At 40.7% G+C, this 11,541-nt stretch overlaps 1 long non-coding RNA gene across 1 annotated transcript; it reads right to left on the reverse strand.

Moving 5' to 3' along the window:
- Window positions 1-78: 78 nt before the first annotated feature.
- On the reverse strand, window positions 79-7,069 carry LOC145425714 (uncharacterized). Its single transcript, XR_013906447.1, has 2 exons — window positions 6,459-7,069; window positions 79-2,168 (listed from the first exon to the last, which is right to left on the reverse strand). It is a non-coding gene; the product is annotated as an uncharacterized LOC145425714 (long non-coding RNA).
- Between the last annotated feature and the right edge of the window lie 4,472 nt (window positions 7,070-11,541).

Genomic DNA, 11,541 nt, shown 5'->3' on the forward strand with positions numbered 1-11,541 from the left:
TACGTGTGTGATATTTATATTTGTTGGGGGAAAACTCTGTAAAAGACCCAGGAGAAATAAAGACACAATGAGACAAAGTTACTTTCTTTATCAAACGTGTACACGGGTGAGCTGCTAAGGACAACTCACACCATGCACAGTGGCTTGGTAATTTTTATAGGAAAGACAGTGAGAACAGGATAAGAAAATACAAAACAAATAAAATAAACAACTCCATATGTGGCGCTAGTCTCGTCAGCAGAGAGCTGGGAGAAGGCTGTGAGAGATAAAACAATCTAAAACAATATGTCCCAGAAACAAGATGTCTTTGCTGGGAAAGTCTAAAAAGATCATTCTAAACTAATCTAACCATAGGCATAGGGCAGACAAAAGGCATCTTTGTACATTTAAAAGAAGGTAAAGAAACATAGAATCATTTTTCCTGTAACATTCCCTCCTGTTTTAACTTATTTTAAATGTATACAACAATTGTCTATGAAGGTTATTTATTAAGTATCTTAGGCAATTTTTTAATTTCCAAAATTTTCAAAATGTCAGCATAGCAGAAATGGCAGTCATTTGGTCTAAAGAATAAAACAAAAGAAAATAATAAAAAGAAAAACATAGTAAATGAAAATCATAGTAAATGAAATAACAAGTGGAATAAACAAGAAAAAATAATAAAACTAAAACTACAAAAAATAAAAGGATGAAAACTAAAATGAAAACTTCAAAAAATACAAGGATGAAAACCTTATATTTAAAATGATGCAAACCTTAAATTGAAAACTTTATATGTAAAATAATGAAAACTTCATATTTAAAATGAGAACTTTATGTTTAAAAGTCAAGACTTCAAAAAAAATAAAAGCATGAAAACTTGCATAACCTACTAATGTTTTAATCAGTGCATGATCACTTGACAAGTCATTTTTAATCACCACGTCATTTATTAGCAGCTAGTACAAGTTCTCCTCTAACAGAATTGCAACGGGATGTTGTTCTTCTTGAGGCACGGCAACATAAGCAGTCATTGTAGTTGTTATCATCTTTGAAATCATTACTCTTAGGCATGGCAACACACACAACACTAATATGAGCAGTGCTATCATGATGAGACCTAGAAGAAAAAATGGCTTTGCTACAGCAGCCAGCCATGAACCGCTGAACAGCCAGTCAAGCCAGCCTTGTGCTGTAGCTGCTCCAGGTGTGTGGTCAGTGACATATTTTTGCAGAGCGGTCAAATTCTGCAAAGCTTCATAAATGTCTCCTCCAGTTTCGTATCCATCAGGGATAAAAGTGCAACATGTTTCCCCGATCAGCTTGCAAAACTCCTCCTTGTGATGCTGTTAGCAGGTCTAGTGTCAGTCTGTTCTGCAGCACAGTCGTTCTGATGGCCTGCTGTTCTCCTGCTAAGGCAGTTCCCAGGGTCTTAGTCAAGTTGATGTGTCGTAGCAGAGCATATCGGTTGATTTCCACATGATCCCGCACCTCGGCAACTCCAATGCCGGGGATCAAGCTCTGTAAGAATTTCACTCCACCTCCCCAGATGCGAAACTCTCCCGGCACTCCAGTAGCCTGGATGTGTTGCCAGGCCCAACAGGCACCAACTGCGATCTTCAGGTATGCTGTACGGCCACAGGCCAGACGTCTGCGAGGATAGGGGCATATGGGTACATGCATAGCAGTCAGTTTTGTTATTCAAGTGAGCTGTAGTGTTCATAAACTGCCACCAGAAGTTAGTGGCGTAGCCATGGGGAAACTTGGTGTACTTTCCTTTGTCATACAGTGTCTGCCTTTTCTCCACATAGCGTGACTTGTTGTCCCTCACGGAAGCAAAGGTGAGGAGCCCGGCCATGGTCAGGGCCGCTGCAGTTGATAAGAGCCACCACCTCATGACGACGGAACACACCCTCCTGTCGCGAGTAGACCCCCCGGCCAGGAAAGCTGACCCCTCCACCGGGCGAGATCACAACAAGCGGGCAAGCCTGCCGTCAGCTGTGTTTAGATGGCTTCACTGACTCGCCTGCAGTGACTCTGATGGATCCAGGATGGTCATTCCACTATTTTGCAAGCGGTGGGCGTGGTGAGGAGAACCTGATGTGGTCCCTCCCACCTGGGTGTGCTCCAGTTTTTCCTTTGGAGCACCTTGATCAGAACCCAGTCACCGGGCTTTAGTCTGCAAGACACTGGAGAAACATCATCAGGTTGTTGATTATGTACAATGATCTCTTTGTTTTCTAACAGCTTAGACATCCATTCTGCTAATGTGTTTTCTCTGATTGCTTTGTCTATTGGTTGACTGGTAATAGGCAGTGGAAACGGCCTGCCATGAATGATTTCAAATGGAGTTAGTTTATGGGAGCCTTGTGTTAAGCGCATCCACATTTTCACTAAACCCAAACATTCAGGCCACGGCCTTCCTGTTTCTGCCATGCATTTCCTGAGCCTTTGTTTTATAGTGCCGTTAGTTCTCTCTACAAGGCCTGCGCTCTGAGGGTGATAAGCACAGTGGTGTTTTATGCTGAAACCGAGTGCTTCAGAGACCTTAGTGATGACATCATTTACAAAATGAGTGCCGTTGTCTGACCGTATCAAAGCTGGGATGCCATATGTGGGTATGAAGTGATTGCACAGGCACTTTGCTACTGAAATTGCATCTGCCTTTTTCACTGGATAGATTTCTGGCCACTTTGAGAACACGTCTATAACCACTAGGGCGTATTTTGACCCTTGACATTCGCTTAGTTCAATAAAATCCATAATTGTGTGAAAAGGATGAGGCGGAGTTGGAAAACGGCCTCTTTTTGGTCGCAGGTTACCCTGAGCATTATATTTTTGACACGTCATGCACGTTCTGACAAATTGTTTTGCTGAAGTTTCAAAATTTACAGTGTAAAAATGAGTGTTGACAATACAGGTCATTCCCCCCGATGACAAATGCGTACAGCCATGAGTCACTAATGCCGCCATTTTGTGGAGCGATTTTGGCAACACTGGCTTGCCATAACACATCATTAAATCGTTTGTCAGAACTGCACCGTGTTTTAGCCATTTTGCCTGCTCTGCTGTGCTTGCTGCTTTTTGTTCATTTTTCAACACATCCAGTGGAATCTGATGTGTGTTTACTGCCATCAATGTGATGTTTGCCTGTTGTGCCGCCTATTTTGCTGCTCTGTCAGCAACATTGTTGCCTGTAGTAATGAAAGAGTCAGTAGGCGTTGTAAGAGGTTGGCATGCTGGTTTGCCAGTTGGTGTAATCATTCCTCTGGTTTTCCAGATGTTTTGCAAAATGATGCACAGCAGAGAAAACATACTGGCTGTCTATATAAATGGTTATTTGTTTATCTTTGTGTATTTCACATGCGCAACAATCTCGTGTGAAGTGACCTTCCTCTCCACGGTTCTAGCAGGCGTTGTCTCTATGTTATCTGCTGTTTCTGCGTGGCTGTCTGCGGCCTTGGTGTTTGTGACTTTGCTCGCCTCTCTGTTCCTGATAGCCACCTGTGAATTAGTGTTTTAGTCTGTTGTCAACAGTCAGCCTTATTTTTAAGTTACAGAATGCTTCTCCCTTTTTTTGTCTTTTGTTTTTTTGTTTGGGAGAATAGATGCAACTCTACATTTTCACTTAAGGCAGTTTTAGATAATTTCTAGTTCTTCAAACAATGCATGGATCTCACACATTTCAAACTTTCAAGTTAGGGTTGTTTCCCATTTATACAAATATATATATTTAACTTTGCATTGCTCACAGCTCATAGCTCACAGCTCTAAACCTAGGCATTTTTCAATCATATGCCTAATCACTATGTGTCACTGTGATTCTCAAGTATGGTCACAAGTTCGTTTAAATTCGTTTCCAAAACCAACAAAATAATCAAACAAAAACAAAAAACATAAACGTGTCAGGACACAAAAGAAAAAAAAAAAAAATGCTGCCACCCGAACAAGGCAGAAGTCTGCATATGTTGGCGTTTAATAGCATGCAGCTTGTAACATACTAGACTAATGTGCCTGTGTTAATTCAGCTCCATATTATTGTGTGAAGTTTCACTGGGTTGGGAGTGGTTTTGTGTGTGTCACATTTTTTGGTGAGCCAATGGCTGGAATGAGGTTGGACTAATTAGAGGCAGGTGTACTTGATTGCACTGATACACTGGTCTACTTATAGCCCACACTACAACCACTGCTGTTTTGTTTTGTCTCTCTGTGCAGGTATGTAATGTGATGAAATCAGATATGATTGGGATGGATTGGTTTTGCGCTATGAATTTTATATTAAGTGTGTCGTTTTGTCTCTCTGTGCAGTCCAGGGCCTATTATATGCCACAGCCTAAAGGCAGCAGAGTTGCAGAGGCTTGAGTGACCACTGACTATATGCTTGCAGGGTGGTGGGTCTCCAAGGACAACTTCTAACCCTGTTAAAGGCAACATGTGGAGTGCAACTTGGCTGTGTGGCATAGCTGGCTCTGGCCTTGGGACTGTGTGTTTTTATACAATTCATAAGTGGGACACTGGACTGTTTTATCTTTTATCTCTTGATATATTTTTTGTCAATAAATTATCTTTTAGAATTTTATTGACTGACATCTTTTTGCCCACGACTGAGACGGTTGGTCAGACCTAGAGTCTTTCTTTGGGTGTGTTACAGCAGCTTCTGCTCTAAAAGAAACAAATAAATAAAAAGAAAAGAAAATGTGGAACATGTTCATCAGCTTAGCAGTGTCTACATATTTAATTCAGCTTCTCAATCCTGTAGTTTTAGCTGTTGTCTACAGGGTTTTGCTTATTGGTTGTTATTATAGGTGTGCTCTATATCTCAGCAATGTGTCATTCTAGGATGATAAGTTTCAAGCTAGTCAAGTGCCTCTATGCACTTCATTAGTTTAGTTATTCTCCGTATTGTCTTCATCTCACATGTCATTACACTGAGTTTCAGCAAACCTTAAGCTTGATGCAGACTACTGCTTAACAATTATTCACCTCACATCATAACCGATTAAGGTGCCTCTTCATATTAATATTATGTCATTGTTAATATTATCATCTTTGTCTTATATAACAGCAATAGCATATTATAATATTTTATCAGTGTGTACCATTATACTACTACTGAGCCAATTTGTTAGTTAGGATCATCTTATTCAGCAAACAGATAATTTAGAATTCATCCAATCTGCGGTCACATTTGTTCTCTCTGTTGCATGGCGGACCAGGCAGGTCTATTATAATATATTATTTATATTTCATTTTGTATCCATCAAGGGCTTCAGATGACCTGCAGAATCATCCTTTTCCCAAGGTGGAGACAGTTACCTTTTCACACACTGTCCTTGGCTGAACAATGACACAGCCTTAATATACCTTATTTATTTTATTAAAATATTTTCGTGTGAATTATTTGCTTTATATTCATTTTATACATGCTGGGCATGGTCATCATGCCAACTGTGTTTCATTGTTAATATCACTTTACAGGTTGTTATCCTTGCTATTATTAATTTCAAATACTCTAAAGATAATTTCTACTGTAATTTTCCCTTTGTTCATCTTTATTTCGTACTTTTTATATTTATATCTACTCAGTGGGGTCTGTTTTCAACCCTTTTAAACTACTTCAGACTACCTTGATCTCTAGTTTTCACTTAATAAAGGATTATTAAGTTCTTCCTGATATGGGTGGTGCTGCAGATGTGGCTGCAGGAATGAGTGATGGCTTTCTAAAAGGGTTGTGGGAACTGCACAGTGTCTCGTCTTCTGGTTTTACTAAACTGGTAGTTGAGTTCTATTCTTCTGACTGTTTATATTTTGTTTTCTTAAATCTCTGTTTACAGACACTGTTTTTGTCCGGCGTCTGGACTTTTCTTTTCTCACCACTGCTCGTCAGCAGGAGTGAGTTTTAATTTCACTTGCTTGATTACCCATCTTATTTATGTATTTACTTATTTTTGTTTAAGTAATATATACACGATACAGCTGCTATCACCTTCACTGGTATTAGAGACGAGAGTGGTTGCTCACACGCCCTTCTACTTTCGGACTATTTCCAAAAGCGGTGTGAACTTTACGAGACGGAACTCGACCGTTCTCTCAACTCACCAGCACGTCAGTGAACAGCAGTAAAAGAAAAACACAGTAGGAGCAGCTCAGTCTCTTATTGGACCGTGAAAATTCAGCTTGCTCCATTAATTAAAACAATACACACACACACAGCTTCGACGCGCGCGACCGGAACCCTTATAATAAGGGGAGCTCCCAGAGCTACTTACTCCCTAGACCCAGTCTAGACCCAGCTGGGGGAGCTACCCAGAGCTCCAAAGCTACCAGTCGACGAGCTCCCAGAGCTACCAGTCGACGAGCTACGCTACCAGTCGACGAGCTCCCAGAGCTACCAGTCGACGAGCTACTTCCGCTATTTTAAATTCCCTGAATTCAAAATGCGCTTTTACGCAAGATTGTGTCAGTGTGTCTGTATCTACCTGGTCGGTGTCGCCGGGTCTGGTCCACCTCGATCGGGTCCCACCACCGTGGGTCGCTTTCTAAGACGTTGGCCAAGACCCGAATTTAACGCTCCTGGTCTTTTTCCACACACCTGGTGTGTGGGCTGTCGACAGGCGAACAACGTGGACTGGTCACGGAGATGGGACACGATGGAGGTGATCCGGCTGTCGAAGGACCAAGAAATGTTGGGGGAAAACTCTGTAAAAGACCCAGGAGAAATAAAGACACAATGAGACAAAGTTACTTTCTTTATCAAACGTGTACACGGGTGAGCTGCTAAGGACAACTCACACCATGCACAGTGGCTTGGTAATTTTTATAGGAAAGACAGTGAGAACAGGATAAGAAAATACAAAACAAATAAAATAAACAACTCCATATGTGGCGCTAGTCTCGTCAGCAGAGAGCTGGGAGAAGGCTGTGAGAGATAAAACAATCTAAAACAATATGTCCCAAAACAGTATGTCTTTGCTGGGAAAGTCTAAAAAGATCATTCTAAACTAATCTAACCATAGGCATAGGGCAGACAAAAGGCATCTTTGTACATTTAAAAGAAGGTAAAGAAACATAGAATCATTTTTCCTGTAACAATATTTGTGCTTTATCTTTATTGTCTTTCCTCAGGAGAACAATCTCAAATAGATGAAGACCTGGTTACCATGGTGATTGAGGACTCCCAGCCATTTAGCATTGTGGAGGACAAAGGATTCAAAAGATTTGTTAAATCATTAAATCCTAGCTATGTTCTCCCCACTAAAAAGGTCATAAAAGCAGTGAAAATTTAGTTTTTACAGAATAAAATGTGAACAGGCAGGACTGAGGCTCAAAGCCTCAGTGTGTAGCTGTCCATACCTCAACGTTACAAAAGCACAACCACTGTCCACACCCCAACCACACCTCACCTCACAGTAAATGATCGTTTCCATTTTAAGCATTTCCAAATGATCATTTTCCATACTGCCAGTATAAATATACACAGTATACTGCATCACTACAATATACATGTTTTACACACTCCTTTTGTTGTTGACATTTACAGGCTGTGTGCAAAAGGCCACACTCTTCAAATTCATGCCAACTAATATTTTTACGTCCAGTAGGTGTCCTACTAGAGCAAATGAAGCTTCAAGAAGCTTTGTGCTGGGGTGAACCAATTGGATGAAAAGCTTCAGTGCTTCATGAAGCTTCATCTGCCCATCACTACCCCACGGGGTGAGATCTTGCGTGGAGCAGCAGATTGAGGGAGATCAGTGGTTTTGTATGTCTTCCAATTTCTAATAATAGTCTTCCCAGATTCAGTCTTCCCAGCATGGTGCAGGGCTACAGTTTTGTTTCTGGTGTCCTTTGACAACTCATTGGTCTTGTCCATAGTGGGGTTTGGAGTGTGACTGTCTGAGGTTGTGGGCAGGTGTCTTTTATTCTGATAATGAGCAGAAGAAGTTACAGGTCTGTGAGAGCCAGAAATCTTGCTTGTAGGTGACCAAATACTTGTTTTCTGCCATAATTAGCAAATACATTCTTTAAAAATCAGACAATGTGATTATCTGGATTTTTTTGTTTCTCATTTTGTCTCTCGTAGTTGAGGTGAAACCAATGATGAAAATTACAGGCCTCTCTCATCTTTTTAACTGGGAGAACTTGCACAGTTGGTGACTAAATACTTTTTGCCCCACTGTACTTGCTAGTCCTGTGAGAAGCTTGCATCTCTGAAGTAAATAAACATTATGAGCACAGACAGGCCGAAATCTTGATTTTAAAAAAGTTAGAAACATAACTAAAACTATGAGATTTCCGCTGTCAAACAAACAGTTTACTTGAGAGCAGTCCTGAAAGTCCTGGATGAAGACGTAGCATCACTGAGGGGTTCAAAAGCAGCTGAGTGTTTTTAATTTTTGAAAACATAATTTGTTTTGTTATTTTATACTCTGTGCAGACAGCTAAAAAGCGTATTTACCAAAATATTTTCTGTATATTGAGAGTAAAAATACATTTGGTGGCAAAATGACTCATCTGAGCCACGTTCCCACCACAAACTCGAGTTTGATTTAACAAAAGGGTCCTTTGTTTAGCACGTGTCATTCAAAGGGAGCACAGTGGTACAGTTCAGGGATTAGGGTCAGTTTAAAGGTTTGGAGGAGAAGAGTGAGGAAAGGGTCAAGGTTAAAAGTGGCATGGAGACTAGCTCAGCTACACAAAGCAGGAACATGTATAAACCTGCAAATGAATTTAGCTTGAATGCTGATTTTATTGTCACTTAATGATGTTTTATAAGTGATTACTTTCCTTCGAGTACCTGAATAGAAACTGAGAGGCAAGTTGTCTGTAAAACATGAGAACAAGATGCATCATACTGTCCTTTTTTTAAATCTTTGAGCATTCTTTGAAATATCTCATGATTTCTACTTTTTAATACTTCTCGTGTTTCCATGTAAACAAATTACTGTTTCCAATGGATTCATGATGCAAAAGCAAGACAGTTATATAACATTGAGTAAACATTCAGGTCTGCAAAAAACAGAAAAGAAAAGTTGGAACTTAGTTTTCTTGTTTATTTAAGTTTTAATAGGTTTTATATAACAACAATAACAGTCATCTCAAAGCATTTGTTTTTTATGGTATAAACACACTTTCGGAGTGAAAAGATGGACGTGGATGGGGAGAGCTCGAGTAAAAACAGCATCAACAGATCAGAAACTTTCTTATAAAAGAACCAGGAGGCTCATGGGTATAGAAAAAACATGAATCCCATAATCTTCATCATTGCTAACATTACATTCAAAGTGGACATGTGCAGAGGAGGGAATGGGAATATACTGGGCCAAAGATGTTGAATATGGAGCTGCCAGACAGCAGGAAAAGAGGGGGCATGCAGAGGGGTGGTGTTCCAGAGGAGGATGCTGGAGACAGAGCGAGATGGAGGTAGGTGATCCGCTGTGGTGAACGGGAGCAGCTTAAAGAAGGAGATGCTGATGTGCTCTTTTACAGTGCAATTAGTGCTTAAAAAACATAAATAAATAATAGCTTCATACAATAAACTTTGAATACTCTGAATTTGAACTATTTAAACTGTAAGTACAGCTCCACCTCGCAGCATTCTTTTTAAAAATATGAGGATTTCCAGCTGGTGTTCATGAAGCTCATCGAGCAGACAGGTTTTTGTTTTTTTTGGACTGTTTTTCAGACATTTTACAAATAATGCTGTTATTGAATGTTCAAAACTTTAAATCTGAAAATGTTTGCTGGACAGATCGTTGATGTTTTGCACCAAAGAAAAAAGAAAAGTTAAGCAATTATTTAAAATTTCTTTTTGGATGAATAAATCCTTAGTTTAAGTTCTTTAGCGTGCCTTAAAGAACAGGTTGAAGTCTTTCCCAAAGATCCAAATACACAATGTGATAATTTCAGTCAACACTGAGTAGGGATGGGTACCGGTATCCGGTGCCATTATGGCATCGGTTCTGACATAAACGGTAGACATAAACCAGACTGAAAAGCAGCGCACATTTCGGTGCTTTTTTTTTCCTGAGCTGTGATACACTTTGGATTCTAGCCAATCATTTTACGTTTCCGAGGATAGTAGGCGGGCCCAGGTACGTACGTTCTTTTAGAGCAGAGCTACAGATTAAAAATGTCCAAGGCGAAGCGGTCAAAAGTCTGTCTGTACTTCACAGCAAAATATGCAAACTCAGCAGCCTGCAACAAGTGCTTTAAGCCGATACTGTGATACTGTCAAAGGAGGTAACACCTCAAATCTGATGAAACACCTGGCGACGCAAAGCGTTTTTTTTAAAAGCCGAGAAATGCGCCGTATTTGATAGCTTGCTGCGAGACCTCACACCGAGCACATCTACTGCGGGTGGGTTGCCTGTTATTGGACCCGCAGTTAGCAACATCCCCCAAGAACACGAAGAGGAGAGTCCTGGCCCCTAGCCCTGCCAGTGTAGCAGAAATGATGACGGATGATGATGGCAGCAGCAGCAGCCGTTCTTCTCTGCGTGAGTAGCTTAATGTTGTTCGTGTGTAATTTACGTTGAGTAGGCTAACCACGTTATTACATTAATGCATGTAAGGTGAACTAGCAAACATCATCATAGCTACATGCGGCTGTCCTCTTGTTTGATGGCAGATACTCCCTTCACCCTGGCCAAAAAGACTAAAATGACCAAAGAAAAAGTGGAAAACAGCTAAACATGAGAGGTTTTTGGACAAAGTTTGTGTTTTTTCCATTGTTTAAGCGCTGCTTCCAGCCAAGAGTGATACCATATATGCCCCATAGCTGCAGAAAAGGCTAACATTGTTATCTTTTTACAAAAAACAGCTGAACATGAGAGGTTTTTGGACAAAGTTTGTGTTTTCCAGTCTTTAAGCACCGGTTCGAGCACCGTTTAAGCACCGGCACCGTTTCAAAAATACTGGTTTGGCACCGGTATCGGATAAAACCTAAACGATACCCATCCCTAACACTGAGAAGCTGTTTTTACTCCATTCAGGAGTAAAAACCTCAGAGGCATTTCAAACATGCTTCAATTCATTACAATCAATTCTGTGGTGATGTTTTTTGCTGCCATATTTTCTATACATCAAAAAACTAACAATGGCAGCAAAAAGAAGCACAGCAGAAACAGACAGACCAACTTTCAGAACAGGTACATCCTCCTTCCCTCCATCCTCCTTCCCTCCAGCCTCCTTCCCTCCAGCCTCCTTCCCTCCATCCTCTGTGTCTCCTCCTGTCTGACCTGCAGGAGAGAAACAGGTGTGAGGTGTCAGCTGTCAGGTAGGTGATGAGTGAAGAAGAGAACAGAATCAAACTGCTGTCAGACATTATCTACTGCACTCTGATCACATCACTCAGACCAGCTGCTTTCTACAAAGTCTCATCAACAACATCTTTAGAAACAAACATCAACAAGCAGGAAGCAGCTTCACCTCTGATCACACACACACTCAACTCTACTCACTCACCTGGAGGATCAACATGAAGGTTGATGGTGCTGCTGATGGATGTCCATGAGAGTGTTTTTCTCACAAAGACATGACACTCGTATGTTCCAGTGTCATTGA

Source organism: Astatotilapia calliptera, chromosome 3 (assembly GCF_964374335.1).
Source record: "Astatotilapia calliptera chromosome 3, fAstCal68.1, whole genome shotgun sequence".
Lineage (NCBI taxonomy): Eukaryota > Metazoa > Chordata > Actinopteri > Cichliformes > Cichlidae > Astatotilapia > Astatotilapia calliptera.